The 14,426-nt window shown below is 40.5% G+C and overlaps 2 protein-coding genes across 6 annotated transcripts in view; one reads left to right on the top strand and one right to left on the bottom strand.

The window, feature by feature from the left end:
- LOC126001426 (ribonuclease pancreatic-like) overlaps positions 1 to 14,426 on the bottom strand; it is a 459,609-nt gene that overhangs the window by 25,217 nt on the left and 419,966 nt on the right. The gene's annotated exons all lie outside the window — the stretch shown is intronic.
- The window catches only part of LOC126001437 (ribonuclease 4-like), a 150,994-nt gene that overhangs the window by 102,444 nt on the left and 34,124 nt on the right, over positions 1 to 14,426 (top strand). The gene's annotated exons all lie outside the window — the stretch shown is intronic.

Below are 14,426 nucleotides of genomic sequence, written 5' to 3'. Positions count from 1 at the left end.
TCAGGAATTACTCCTGGTTCTGTGCTAGAAATAGCTCCTGGCTGGCTCAGGGGACCATATGGGGTGCTGGGATTTGAACCACCATTCTTCCTGGGGTTCTGCATGCAAGACAAATGTCCTACCACTGTACTATCTCTCCGGCCCCCATTTCCCCCTAATTTTTACTATTTTTATTTTATTTTACTATCTTTAACACTGTAATTTACCAAATTGTTCATAATACAGTTGTATCAGGCATAAGGTGTTTAAATATCAATCTCACCTCCAGTGAGACCTTTCCTTTAGCAGTGTCCCCAAACTCCTACCCACGACAATAGCCTGCCTCCATTTAGTCACAAATTTACTTCAGATTGTTACAACACAAAGGCAAATAGAATTATCAAAACTTAGATCAACATGGATCTATTTGAAAGATTGTTATATATCTCCATGGTGTTACTGAAGAGAGTGTTCATGGATTTTCTGAGCTGGGACTGGTGCTAATCAAGCCTTCTGTATTACTCTTTATAAAGGTTTACTGAGCTTGATTGATGAACCTTCCCATGAGACTTTCTATGATATTACTGGGCTGATATTACTATATAATATAGTGGTGTTATATGGCCACATGCAGTCTCCTGCTCCAGGATTTATAGATCTCAAACAAATTTAGTGGCTGGGAGGTTGATAAAGTTAAGTCATGAAGCTGGGACATTTCTGTCAGAAGGTGTGGCTTTGGGCTGCTCTAATTCATGTAGACAGAGGACTCTTCTACCCTACCGCCTCTGGCCCCCAAAATGCCACAGAGGAGTCAGCCAAGATTGGCTACTTGGGATGCATTGTAAATAAGTCTGGTGAAGTCAGATCCCAAGATGTAGAAGTCACTGTTGAGTTCAGAAATTGCTGGATGTAGAAGTCACGTGTGAAGTCTGATCCTGGGCCAATAGAGCATGCATCGGCCACTTTGGGAGAGTAACTCATTTTAGAGTAGGTAGGAAATGAATATTTATATTAGGGAGAGTAATGTGTGGACTCTTGAGTAAGCCAATCAGGTAGGATGCGAGAGGGGATTAAAACGAATGAGTGCTTAAGGGGTTTAGGTACAAATTATCAACAGGCATTATTTTCTTTTGGAGTTTGGAAGATGACCAGAACTGTTTTATGATAGGAAGCTGGTGGCTGTGGGCAGGGACTTCTGGATTTTTTGGGAGGAGGTAAGGGAGTTAGCCCAATTTACTCTCAGAAGGAAAAACTGAGTCTTTACCCCTATAGTCAGATCTCACTAGATAGGATTTAGCTAATTATATTATTCGATTTCAGATGTGGAGCTGGGCTGTTTCTGTCAGAAGATATGGGGTGTGTTTGGGGGGGTGCTGTAAATTATACAGAAAGGAGAATCTGCCCCCTCCACTTTCTGAGAGTTTTACAGAGGTATCATTCCAGACAGGGCTACCTGAGAAGTATTGGCAGCCCTTACTTTATTTTGGAGCTTGGGGAAGAATCAGGCTTTATTCCTTCCAGAAAGATTCCTGAATGCAGAGTAAAGACTACCCTGAGCATTGCTGGGTGTGAACCCCCAAAACAAAACAAAACAAACAAAAATTTCTATGAATTTTTGAAAAAAAAAATAAACAAAACAAACAAAACATAATGACAGAAAATATATCTGTGGGGAGGGAAAAAGAATATAGATCTGTGATTGCACAACATTGGAATGAAATATCAGGGGCTGTTTAATTTGATGTGAAAAGCTGAAGTTGAAGGTGAAGGGAGAATTTGCTAGAAAGAGGCCAGAGAAGAGGAGAGACTGAAGCACCAGGATCTTTCAGGGTGTTTGAAACAAAAGTAAGAAGGAACTGGAAGGTGAAAATGTATTTGCTTCTACTGACAATGTGGCATTTCTCCCATAGTCCAACCCCAAAGGAAAACAGTCTGGAGAGTGCTCAGTAAACTCAGAATTGAGCTGCCATTTGAGCCAGCAATTGGTCTCCTGAGTATCTATCCCCAAATCAGAAGGATATTCATCCCAAAATATGTGTGCACCCACTATTTATCACAGCAGTCAGAACAATAGCCAAGATTTGGAACCAACCTCGGTGTCCAACAACAGACGATTGGATCATGGAGATGTGATATTTATACACAATGGAATACTACATAGCAGTTAGAAATATTACAATCATAGACTTTGCAGCAATGTGGATGGATCTACAAAATATTTCTTAAATGAAGTAAGCCAGAAGATGAAGGACAAACACAGAATGATAGCACTATTCTGAAGTACCTAGTATATACACCATATATACATGTAATACTCCATGAACAAATACAATGGTTTAACAGGGTAGAAGCTTCAAATACTGTAATTATCAACATTTACTGTGGAGCAGTGTCCAAAACAAGTGGCAGAGGAAAAACACAAAGCCTCGACTACACATTATACCATAAAGAAACCAGCAACAACAGAAAAAACAGTGTAGAGAGAACTGGTATGTAATCAGCCTTTTACTACAAAGGCCCATAATAATGTCTTAGGGATCTTACACAGGGTTACAGGTAAAGAATACGATGGAAAGTCAGTGACTCTAGTGGAAGCGTTTCATAACAATATGTTTTAATGCCTTAATCTTACTCTGTATTTCAAATAACCTCTCAGCTTCTCTGTCCACAGGGGTTCTTGGATACAAAGGGCGGACAACCTGAGTTGACACCTCGGTGCCCAGTCACACTAGATATCATACTCAGTTTGCATTATGAAAATGTCTCGATAAAACACTTTAAAATACCCTTTATCTCTATGTTATGCCCTCTATTAGGACCTGAAGCATATGATCAGCCAAACCACTGAAGCAAGCAACTATGACCCATAGACTTATACTATGGAGCTTACTCATCGAACATGTTCAAGGAAACTAACATTTCCCTACTCTTTTCTTCTCACTACTTCTTTCTTTCTTCCTTATCTTCTTCTACCTTTTCCTCCTCATTATTATCAATTCAATCTATGTCAAATAAAAACTGTTACTTCCTCTTTAGGAAAGGAAATTTGATACCTAAGGTGCTAAGGACAATACTACATAGGTAACCACCTAGATAGACAGACCTCACTAACACGTTGTTTAGTACTAGAGATGCGAAACCTATGTGTATCCAAAATTGCTCCAGTCATCACCTAATCCTGAAACCCTCATTCAGGGAGGCCCAACCCCATCACTAACAAAATCCCTAGAAATTGAGAAAACCTCCCAACTTTGACACACCTGCCCAATCTTTCTTAGTTGATTTATTAGTTTCTTTACCTTACTTGTACTATATTTACCTATTTTTCTGTTCTCTTATTTTTTGCTCTCCCATTCTCTTTTTCTTAAGCTATACCTCAGCTAACTAGTGTATGTTTCTATGTGGGCATGAGCACATAGTGATAGTACTTCTCCATGAGATCCAAACCTAAATTGTAAACAACCCATGCCTACAATGTATATAGGCCCTCCCATGTACTATTCCCTCTCCCCTTTAGAAATCCGACTATCCCTTCACCCCCCAATCCCAACCCGATTTCCCACTTTATTAAAACTCTTTACCCTCAGTGCTTAATCAATTGGGCATCAAGACTGACCTCCTACCCCAATAAGCCATTACCCAGTGCTGCAAGCAGCTTCTGTCTTGCAGCACCAGTGGAATTTCGATGAATTCACTTCAGGGAGAGTGGGTTGCCCAGGCCGGCATAAGGAAAAATATGAAATATGAAATGAATAAAACCACACAGAGTATGTGGGTCAACACGTCTTCTGGCAGGAGTGCGACAAGTTTATTTTCCAAACACGGGTTATTATAGGGGTAAGCCAGTCACAGGTGCAAGAAGGATGTTTTCCATAACATGGCAAAAGGAAAGGTAACACTCAGGGCAGTTTTTAGCAAACAATCTCAAATGCAAAACATAAGATAGGAGGAAGTAGGAAGTATCTAGAAACTTGATCTTCACTAGGCTGGGCTCTATGGTTTATGAGGTCAAGCACAGGAAGTAACCTAATCTCCTAATATGTGTTTTCCTATTTTCTGAGCAGAGTCAACTTTGCCCTTGTTTACCTGAAATTTCAGTTGCAAGGACATATTTGAAAAAGAGAAAAGCATTGTCTTTGCTTTTAGGGTTATATATATATCCATAAAAGGGGTTTTCTTAGTAATCTTTGGTGCTGACATTTCTGAGCCAAATTATTTGATAGAGGCCACAATTTTGCCTGAGATAATGCCAAGCATCTCTTTGAAAATTCCTCAACCATCCGCACAGGGGAAAAAGGTGTCCACAGCGGGCCTTTTGAGGAACCCCGTGGGGGATATTACAGTTCTCCCCTCCAGGAAACTCTAAGGATACCTCTGTTGGGCTGAATTCCCCTAACTGTTTATGATGTCATGGCAACCCAGCACCCAAGTGAAGGGACACCCACTCAGACCCATACCTGTCCCAGACAAGAAACTACAAACACCCCTGCTGACTCATGCAGTGTGGCCCTCCTCACCTCTCTCTAACGGGGACTGTTGTTTGATATCAGATTCAGCTCCAAAAGGATCACCACAGCAAGAACTCTACCCAAGACCTCTCTGCGGTAAATCTTTACTCAATCTCAAGAAGATCAGGGTATGTGATAAAAATGCACCCTGGATCCCACATCCCACAAGAAAATCTAAAGACAATGGTAAAGCCTATACTTCTTTATAAGCTTAAAACCTATGTAATCCTATCTCTTAACCTGTTTTTTTCCCAAATGTAAGGTAGTCTCCTGCATCACTTTGTTCCTTTAATTACTTTTTTAAAATTCTTTTAAAAATTCTTTTTTTCTTTATATATACGTGAATATATATATTTTATATTTTTGACTTGTTTCTGTTTTCTTCTCTTCCACTCCCAAATGCACCAGCAATATAATGTAGTACCATTTCTTCCTGCAAAGGCATACTAAAGAAAGGGAAATTTTAGTATAAAATATTTTAGTATAAAATATTTTTAGTATACAAACAAGCTCTTATCTACTAGGGATAAGATCTCATACTCTTTCACAATACAGGGATAACTCCTACCTTGAGCATATGTCATGTGGACCCAACTTAGACTCTAGGTAATTAGAGAGTGACTGTCCAACATTGAACCCTGGATCCCAGACATAGAAATGACACAGTTCTCCACAACAGCTCCAGGAACCGACCCCTCTCTGGGACATCCTTAATACTGCTCTGGAACCAACATATGCCAGTTTTGATATGATATCTTGACAATGAGAAATGGAAACCATTTGAACTAAGTGCAGGTTGTCTTACCTCACCATCTAATATAAGCTAATATAAGACAAAATCAGAAGACTTGTCATTCTTTGATCTGTGCAAAAGACTGACTGTGAAAACCATGACTGGGCAGAACATATCCTGGGACCAATAAAAAAGCCCTGGTCTAGGCTTTGGCCTAAGATCTATACAACAACCAAGATCTCTAATTCCAGAGGTCTGACTGAGATAACTGCAATTGAATGGGTCTTCTGGAAATATAAAGAAAGATTCTAGCCCAGGCTTCATCCTAGGATCAGTGCATTGACCAAGACCACCAACTACAGAAGACTGACTAAAACAACAGTGATGAAACAAAACTTCTAGAATCATAAAGAAATACTTCTTCATGGGGCCAGAGAAATAGCATGGAGGTAAGGCATTTGCCTTTTATGCAGAGGTCATTGGTTCAAATCCTGGCATCCCATATGGTGCCCCGAGCCTGCCCCGAGCGATTTCTGAGCGTGGAGCCAGGAGTAACACCTAAGCGCTGCCGGGTGTGACCAAAAACCAAAAAAAAAAAAAAAAAAAAAAAAGACTTCTTCATAAGCTCCATTCCTTGACCTGTGCAGATACCAAGATCTCGAGATACATAGGTCTGATTTTATCACCAGTGATGATGCAAATGTCTTCCATACACCACCAAAGGACCTAGGGGAGAGTAACTGAACATGCAAGGAGTCTGTAGTTATTTGCATGACAGAATACTTTAAGGGCAGAGAAACCCTGTACCTCTTAGGCCAAGGGAATTCCCTCTCTTATTTACTGTGCCTTTGTGGAAAAGAAAAAAATACAGGCAGCACAAGATAATTTGTTTACTTGTTTATTTATTTTTTAGTTTTTGGATTTGTTATTGTTGTTGTTTTCATATTTTTCCTCTCTCTTTTGTTTTTACTTCAGGACCACGGTTATTATGTGGTGCTTGTCTTTAATGCTGTAGTGCTCATTGAATTTTTTGTTTGATTTTTTTTTTATTATTATTGTAGTGTTTCTCTTCCTTTGTCCCTTTCTTCCCTCAAACTAATGTTGAGATCCTCTGAGGACTCTGCCCATTTTCAGCATATTCGATTTTTAGCCCATTTTATTGCTTTTCTTCTCTTCAAACAGAATCACGAAACTTGAACCATCTTGCTTTGCCTCTCTTATTGAGGGGGAAATAATGGAGGGTACCAAGACCAAGCAGTTGTATGATCACTAAGTAGTAATAAAAATAGTCGGACTTAAACACCAAATCTAAAACCAACCACAAAAGAATCGATAACCAATCTACAACAAGCTAGACACAGAGGGGACCACTTATACTAGCAGCCCGGGTTTATGGGCGGGGGATATGGGATGCAAGCTGGGAACGGGGGTGGAGGGAGGACAACTTTGGTGATGGAAATTTCCTGATTCAATGTTAATATATACCTAAAATATTACTATGAAATATATGTAATACACTTTGGTCAAAATAAAAGTTATTATAATGTTTAAAAAAAGAGACTATGGTATCCTAAAGTTGACTTTAGAAATTTGAAATTTGACATTATCTTTCTTTGAAAATTCTTAAGGGGGTTGGAGCAATAGCACAGTGGTTGGGTATTTGCCTTGCAAGTGGTCAATCCTGAATGGACCCTGGGTTGATTTCCAGCACCCCATATGGACCCGCAAGCCTGCCAGGCATAATTTCTGAACACAGAGCCAGAAATAATCCCTGAGCACTGCTGGGTGTGACCCGATAATCAAAAACCAAAAAAAAAAAAACACAATTATTTTTCTTGGACTTGATTATTTTTGCTCTCCAGCAGACAGCAGATCTCCGTCTTAGCATAGGAGCATTTAAAGTGTCAGATTTACCTGCCTTGGTTCACTTCCTGGAAGGGATTAGTTCTCCTTTAGTGTCAGGCTATTCTTCCCACAGAATGAAGATCACTCAGAGAGCAGTAGAACAATGGATAGAGCATTTACCTTGCATGTGGTCACCTGGGTTTGATCCCTGAAATTCCAAATGGTTCCACAAGCCTGCTAGAAGTGATCTTTAAATTCAGAGCCAGGATTCCCTTGAGCACCACTGGGTATGATTAAAAAAGGGCGGGGTGGAGTCTATTCAGAGACAGTTGCACTGGGAACCTAGAAGAAAGTGCACAAGTGATCTGTGGTGACAGCTGCCTCCAAGACAGGGAAAATTTCTGAAGATAATTTCTAGTGGTAAAGAGAACAATGATTGTAAAAGCACTGCAAGAACAAGATCTAATCCTAGATTTGCCACCAACTCTCAGTAAGCCAGAAGCAAGTTGCTTAACCATTCTGAGAGTCCATTTGCTCTTCTGTCTAATAGAGGAGAATTTCATCAGATCAGGGATGGCCTGACAGGTCAAACTCTTTGCTCTTCTCCTTCTGTAAAGGCTGCTATTTGTTCAATCATTTTTAAGTTTTGTTACTCTCCCAAACTAGCATTTGGGGACTGGAGCGATAATGTGCTGCCTTGCATGCCGCCACCTAAATTTGATCCCAGGCACCACAAGGAATGATCCATGAGTAAACCCTGGGACCAGGAGTAATCCCTGAGCATTATTCGGTAAGCACCCCCTAAAAATAACACCCAAAACAAACAATATCTGACTAGCACTTCTGACTAGCAAACTAGTAAACTGACACCTTGTTCTCCTTCAGTTTGATGATCTATAAGTTCCCTCCTGGCTACTATGTTTAAGGCTTGACTTTCCAGTTAGATGACCATTTCTCATATTTAGTCATTTATAACAAAAACAAATCAGCCTGATCGGCAGGGCCTGTTCAGCACCAAGGATCTGAGAGTTCAGTGGCTTAAGTGGCTGCCTCAATAGTATGAGACTAAGAGTTCAACTGGTACTACACATGTATGAGCATGGTCCTGATTGCTCTGCTGCCTATGATTCTTGATATTGCGAGCAACCTTTTGCAGCACAGCCAAGTGTGAGTGAGAGACCACAGTAAGGAGTGCAACTACAGTGAGCACCATGAGATGTGTGACCAGGAAGTGCAACCATGTGTGTGAACAATGTGGTGACTCCTGGAGAGCACCTTAGTCTGCATGTGACTCTCCCATCACTACAGAGCGCAGCCAAATGTGTGATCATGGCAAATGTGTGATCCTGATATGCCAGGTATGTGTGACCCCTGGTCACCACAAACAATGACAAAAGGAAAGGGGGCACAACCCCCCAGAAATTTAGGATTGTGATTTCACAAACTCCTCTAGTTTACCCAGAGCTAATCTTAATTTTTCTTTCTTTTCCCAAGATTTGGGGGGTAGTGGTCATATCCATCAATGCTGAGGTATTATTCCTGGTTCTGTGCTCAGAATTTACTCCTGGTGGGTCTTACAGGATCATATGAGATACCAGGGATTGACAGTGAGCCAGCTGCATGCATGGAAAGTGCCCAACATGTTGTTTTTTTTTATCTCAAGTTGCTGCCCAATAATTTTGTATTTCAGTTTCTCTATCAGTTCATTCAGCACGACAATATAACTTGACAGTGTTCCAGACTGGAATTTTGTTTTTAATAAAACAGCCATAGGTAAAAAGATTTATCCTTGTACCAGAGAGACAGTACAGTAGGTAAAGTGCTTACCTTTGACATAGTTAATTTGGGCTCAATTCCCAACGCTGCACATAATCCCTCTATTTCTGCTAAGAGTGATCATTGAACACAGTCAGAAGTAAGCCCTGAGCACTACAAGGTATGGCCCCAAAACAAACAGAAAAAAAATCCATAAACAAGGTTTATTCTTTAATTTTTGTTTTTATTTGTCATACCCAGCAGCACTCAGGGATTACTCCTGGCTCTGCACTCAGAAATCACTCCTTGCAGGCACAAGGACCATATGGGATGCCAGGATTTGAACCACTGTTCATCCTGGATCAGCTGCATTCAAGGCAAATGCTCTACGGCTGTGCTATCTCTCCAGCCCCAAGGTTTATTCTTGTATCAAGAAATCTACAGATATCAGAGAGATAGTACCTACCTAGGATAAGACTCATACCTTGCCATAAAACAACCAGTTTTAATCCTTGGCCCTATGTGATCCTCATGTAGCCCTGGTAGAACAAGCCCTGAGAGAAAGAGAGAAAAGAAAGGAAGGAAGGAGTGAAGGAAGGAAGAAAGGAAGGAAGGAAGGAAGAAAGGAAGGGAGGGAGGTAGGGAGAGAGGGAAGGAGGAAGGAAGGGAGGAAGGGAGGGAGAGAGGGAAGGAAGAAGGGAGGGAGGGAAGGAAGGAGGGAGGGAGGGAAAGACGGAGGGAGGGAGGGAGGAAGATAAAGAAAAGTGAAAGAAGTAAGGAAGAAAAAGAAAAAAGAGAAAAGAAAGAAAAAAGGAAGGAAGACGGAAATACATTAATAATACATTGATAAATAATAAATAATAATACATAAATAAATCCAGAAAAGATCAATCACTAAAAGGCTTAGTTAGAAGTGAATAATAACCTAATAATTCCATCTGCAACTCACCAAAACTAAGCAAATTTACCAATCTTTCTTTTTTTGGAGGGGTGGTTCACCAGGTGGTGCCCAGGCTCAGAAATAACTCCTAGCAGGCACAGGGGACCATATGGGACGCCAGGATTCGAACCAACCACCTTAGGTCCTGGGTCGGCTGCTTGCAAGGCAAAAGCCGCTGTGCTATCTCTTAGCCCCCAAATTTACCATTCTTGCCCATCACATAGAAGTACACACAGAGTCCCTGGGTGAATACAATTACAGGAAGACAGGTAAGTCTGCAATTAGGTTTTATTGAAAGAAACTAAGAATTGTTAACATGGATCCATCTCAGAACCCATTCCTCAGCCCTCAAACCACACTGGGTAAGCATCAGATCAAAGAAGCATGTATGAATTGAGCTATTTCCCTCTGAAGAGGGGAAAAGAGAAACCATGGCAATTAGGTGGTGGGGCTTAGGTTGAAACCTAAATACTACTATCAAAGTGGACAGGCACATATGGCTTCCCATCACAGACCACCACGATGTTCTGTTCGACATGATTGGTCCAATATGTACAGTTGGGGTATATGGAGCTCTTTTTCAGGACACAAGTTGTGAGTGTCATGGGGGAGCTGCTCTGATGGCAGACTCTTGACCCATTCGCGCACGCAGTAAAACTGTTATTGCAGACAGCATTGACCACTGGGATGGACGCATGCACAAAGGTGTTCAATGGCTTGCAGGCACCTTGAGTCATATTCCGACGCACCATCATCACATCACAGTACGTTGTGTTGCTTGTGAAGGGAACATCTGAGTCAATATGCTGTCTTCTGAACCTCATAGCTCTTGATTCCTGGGCCAGGGAAGGATGGACTTGCCCCAGCAGCACCCTTAGCATCAAAGCCAGCATGGGAAACAAGATGAGGGACTTCTTCAGAGCCATGGTGTTCTCAGTTGCCTGCAGGAGCCTGCCCAGTAAAATGAGACAGAAAAGAAAAAGATGAGAAAAACTGAGGCCCCAAAGATGAGAAGACCTGCTTCTACCCAGTGTCTCCTTGATCACAGTCACTTTACAATGCAGGCAGGAAGAAACACCTTTGCCTGTGAGAATTTATTAACAGACTTCCACATTCTCTCAGGAGTTTTTGATGCCAACTTACTAGAAAATTCCAATCTTCCCTCCAAATGCTGATTGCAGAAGTGGCCTAAAGACTAAAAGTCTTGTCTCTTAATACTAAAAGTTTTCTGGTGGTTATTTTGTTTTTAATTGAAAATGTATTTTATAATAAAACATGTATATATCAAATATTGAGAGCATCCTTAGAGATATACCATTAGCCAAATCATAGTCCCAAAATACCACAGTGAATTCAGGACCAGAGCTCACAAAGCCCTTTAGTCCCAAAGAATAAGGGAAACTCAACTCAGTGCCTGTCATAGGGATCATAGCTACCACTGAATTCAAATAGGAGCTACTCCCTTCCCTGGGGAGTCACCTGGGGCAGCTTCCATCTGTACATAGACAATGTACTTTAGGGTTCTCCCATTCTACACTCAGCTGATGTTTGACTGGTGTCAGCTTTCTTCCTGGTAATCTCTACCACTCTGCCAGCCCACAGAAACTCTCAAGTAGAAGTTCACCTCTTAGGTTGCTTACCTGGATCTTTAATCTCTCCCAGAGAGAAAGTTCAGTCTGGATCCCAGAGGAGTAAAGACGAAGACTTTGGTACTTAAGTAGAGAAGTGTGGGAGGAGCTTCAGAGGTTCCTCTTCAAAGAAGAACAAATGTTTTGAACAGAGGGTGTGGGATGACCCAGGATATTCTCTTTGCAGTGCTGCTGGGGGAAGTTAGTCTTTGCCAACAGAGGTTTTTCTTATTTCATCTTCTCTATTTCACATCTTCTCTTATCATCTTTCTTCACCAGGAGCAGCAGCAGAGAAAGTCAGAGAAGTCCTTATGCTCCAACTCTAACCAAGTCCTAGTTGCTTCATTGGAGGTCGTTTTTCCAAGTAGAACTTAGAGTTTAGCTACAGGTCAAGAACAAGTGATCTCAAGAGAAAGGGAATCAAAGTCCTTCTGACTCCTTCTCAGAATCCAGAAGCAGCACTGACTGGAATTTCTTGTTTCCCAATACCACTTGGGGGTGGGCAGAAGAGGCCCACCTGCCCGTCCTGGGAGGCTTTCCCCTTCTGGAGAACTGGAGGAACTTGCCTGATTTGGGAAGAAAGGTATTTTGTGACTGAGTTTAGCAAATTCTAATCTCTTCCTGCCCATACTTCATCTGTGGTGTTGAAAAGACTAGTGACCATTCTTATCCATGGTGAGTACTCACCCTTTGGTCCTGTGATCAAGCTAAGTATATAAACTGAACACAGGAAAAACTGTTTTAAAGCACAGAAACTCAAGTTTAAAAAAATTAAATATATGCAAAATACATTTAGGAAGGGTCTGAGCAATAGCACAGTGGGAGGGTATTTGCCTTGCAAGTGGCTTATCCTGGACAAACCTGGGTTCTATCCCCCGTATCCCATATGGTCCCCCAAGCCAGGAGCAATTTCTGACTGCATAGCCAGGAGTAACCCCTGAGAGTCACTGGGTGTGGCCCAAAAACCAACAAAAATATTTTTTTCTGATTTTAATGCATCTGTGCAAAATAAACAATACAATAGGATACTATTGTAGCCTAAGGGAGAGATAATAAACTAAACCATCTCTATCCTGGTTCTATCAAAAGCACAAAACTTTCAAAGGTACTGTCTATACTCTCTTCTAAGAATTTTTACTAGCAAATCTAAATAAAATGGAAAAGCTGTAACTCCATATTGAAATACACAATGGAGAATATACATGTTGAAGAGATACACTTAGGAAGTGTATAAAGAATATATACATATCCTCTCAGTCTGTTGATATAGTCTAAGGAAAGGATACATTCCAATTACAACTTCATTTCACAATGCAGTCTTAGGAGTCTGAAGAAATGGCTCACAACATTTACAGATCAGGAAATATTCTAGCTCCAAGAATCTCTCAGAAGCTGAAATCAGTTGTGAGCAACAGTCTGTGGTGAAATAAAGTGGTAGAAACTCTCCACCGAAACACATCAGCAACACCAGTGTGCCTACCCTCTTCTTTGAGGATGATTCGTAGTTCAAAGACTTGAGTGATTCCGACAGCAGCAGCAGCAGCCAGAGTGATGACACAGAGCAGACCCTCATGTATAGTGAGCCACTGAAGAAGACCACTAGTAGTTCACAAGTCAATGGTGCTGCCCAGTTCCACTTTCTATGCAGTGGGCTGTCCACAGCAAGTACATCTGGACTGATGTATATAAATCTTATACTGGAATGTTACCATAAGCATCAGTGCCATTGCTGCAGGAGAGGTGGCATCATCTTCCCAGGAAAAAGAAATGGCCATATACAAGAAGGAAGGGCTAAATACAATATCAACAGGCATTACATATAATATGGATGAACATTAAACATAGAGGTAGCTACCACTTACACACTCACACATAGATGGACAAAAGGATCAATTCATAGGAAAAATTGGCCCAGATAGAAAGGTCAAAACACTACAAAATATAAAGCCAGCATGTCAGGTGGAAAAGTTTTCTATTTCCTTAAAGTAATCCACATTGATAAGAGGAATTTTTCTGGGAAAAAATTGTGGTTTAGAAATTGCATAGAATATTCTTAAAACAATCACAATATTTTAGACTAGAATACTAAGTGATATGGTGATCATCAATTTAAAGTGTCTATAGCATTCAGATGCTTTATCCAAGAATTTCAGTGGAGAGAGATAATAAAAGATAGAGGCTGGTACAATCAAATGGAAAATGGGTGATAAGTTGTTAATTATTATAATTTTTTTTGGTTTTTGGGCCACGCCCATTTGACACTCAGGAGTTACTCCTGGCTATGCGCTCAGAAATTGCCCCTGGCTTGCTGGAACCATATGGGACGTCAGGGATCAAACCACGGTCCATTTTTTGGCTAGTGCTTTCAAGGCAGACACCTTACCTCTAGTGCCACCTCACCAGCCCCCTAATTATTATAAATTATTAATTAAATGTATTCGGAGTCTAACAGAAAATATCACTATAATGTGAAACTAGGGAATCCAAACTATATCTCTACTGATCATTGTTAACAGAAGCATTAAAGATTATTATAAACATAATAGAATAGATATGAAGACACTGAAACATTCTAATAATGAACACTATAGTGAGAGTCCTTATCCTCCAGCTGTTTTTCTGTTGGTAAAATGTTAGATAATTATTATTGACATCTGTAAGGAGCATTCATAAGGTATAGTTAAACCACCCCTAATTTAAACAGCTGTATTCATAGTAGCAGGTTTCTTTGAAATATAAATAGAACATAAGCTGATGAAGATTTAACAGATGAGTTAGCTATTTCTGAACTTCTTGATCATCAAATTTAAACCAATGTTTTCTTGTCATATTTTTACAATAGGCTGTTCATCAGTAGGCTTTTCCATTTCATCGTAAAGGCTCAAAACAGAGAATAATTTGTATTGGTCATGGTTAGAAGCCAGGATCCTTCAACTGAAGCCCAAGCAAATGACATGACTTTGAACCAAAGAGTCATAAGCCTAAAAACCTAGAAGGATGAAATCCACCAAAGAAGCAACAAAATGAACATCTCATCA

This window comes from Suncus etruscus, chromosome 2, assembly GCF_024139225.1.
Source record: "Suncus etruscus isolate mSunEtr1 chromosome 2, mSunEtr1.pri.cur, whole genome shotgun sequence".
Lineage (NCBI taxonomy): Eukaryota > Metazoa > Chordata > Mammalia > Eulipotyphla > Soricidae > Suncus > Suncus etruscus.
The sequence above is the reverse complement of the archived record's forward strand: the minus strand, read 5'-3'. Positions and strand labels throughout refer to the sequence as shown.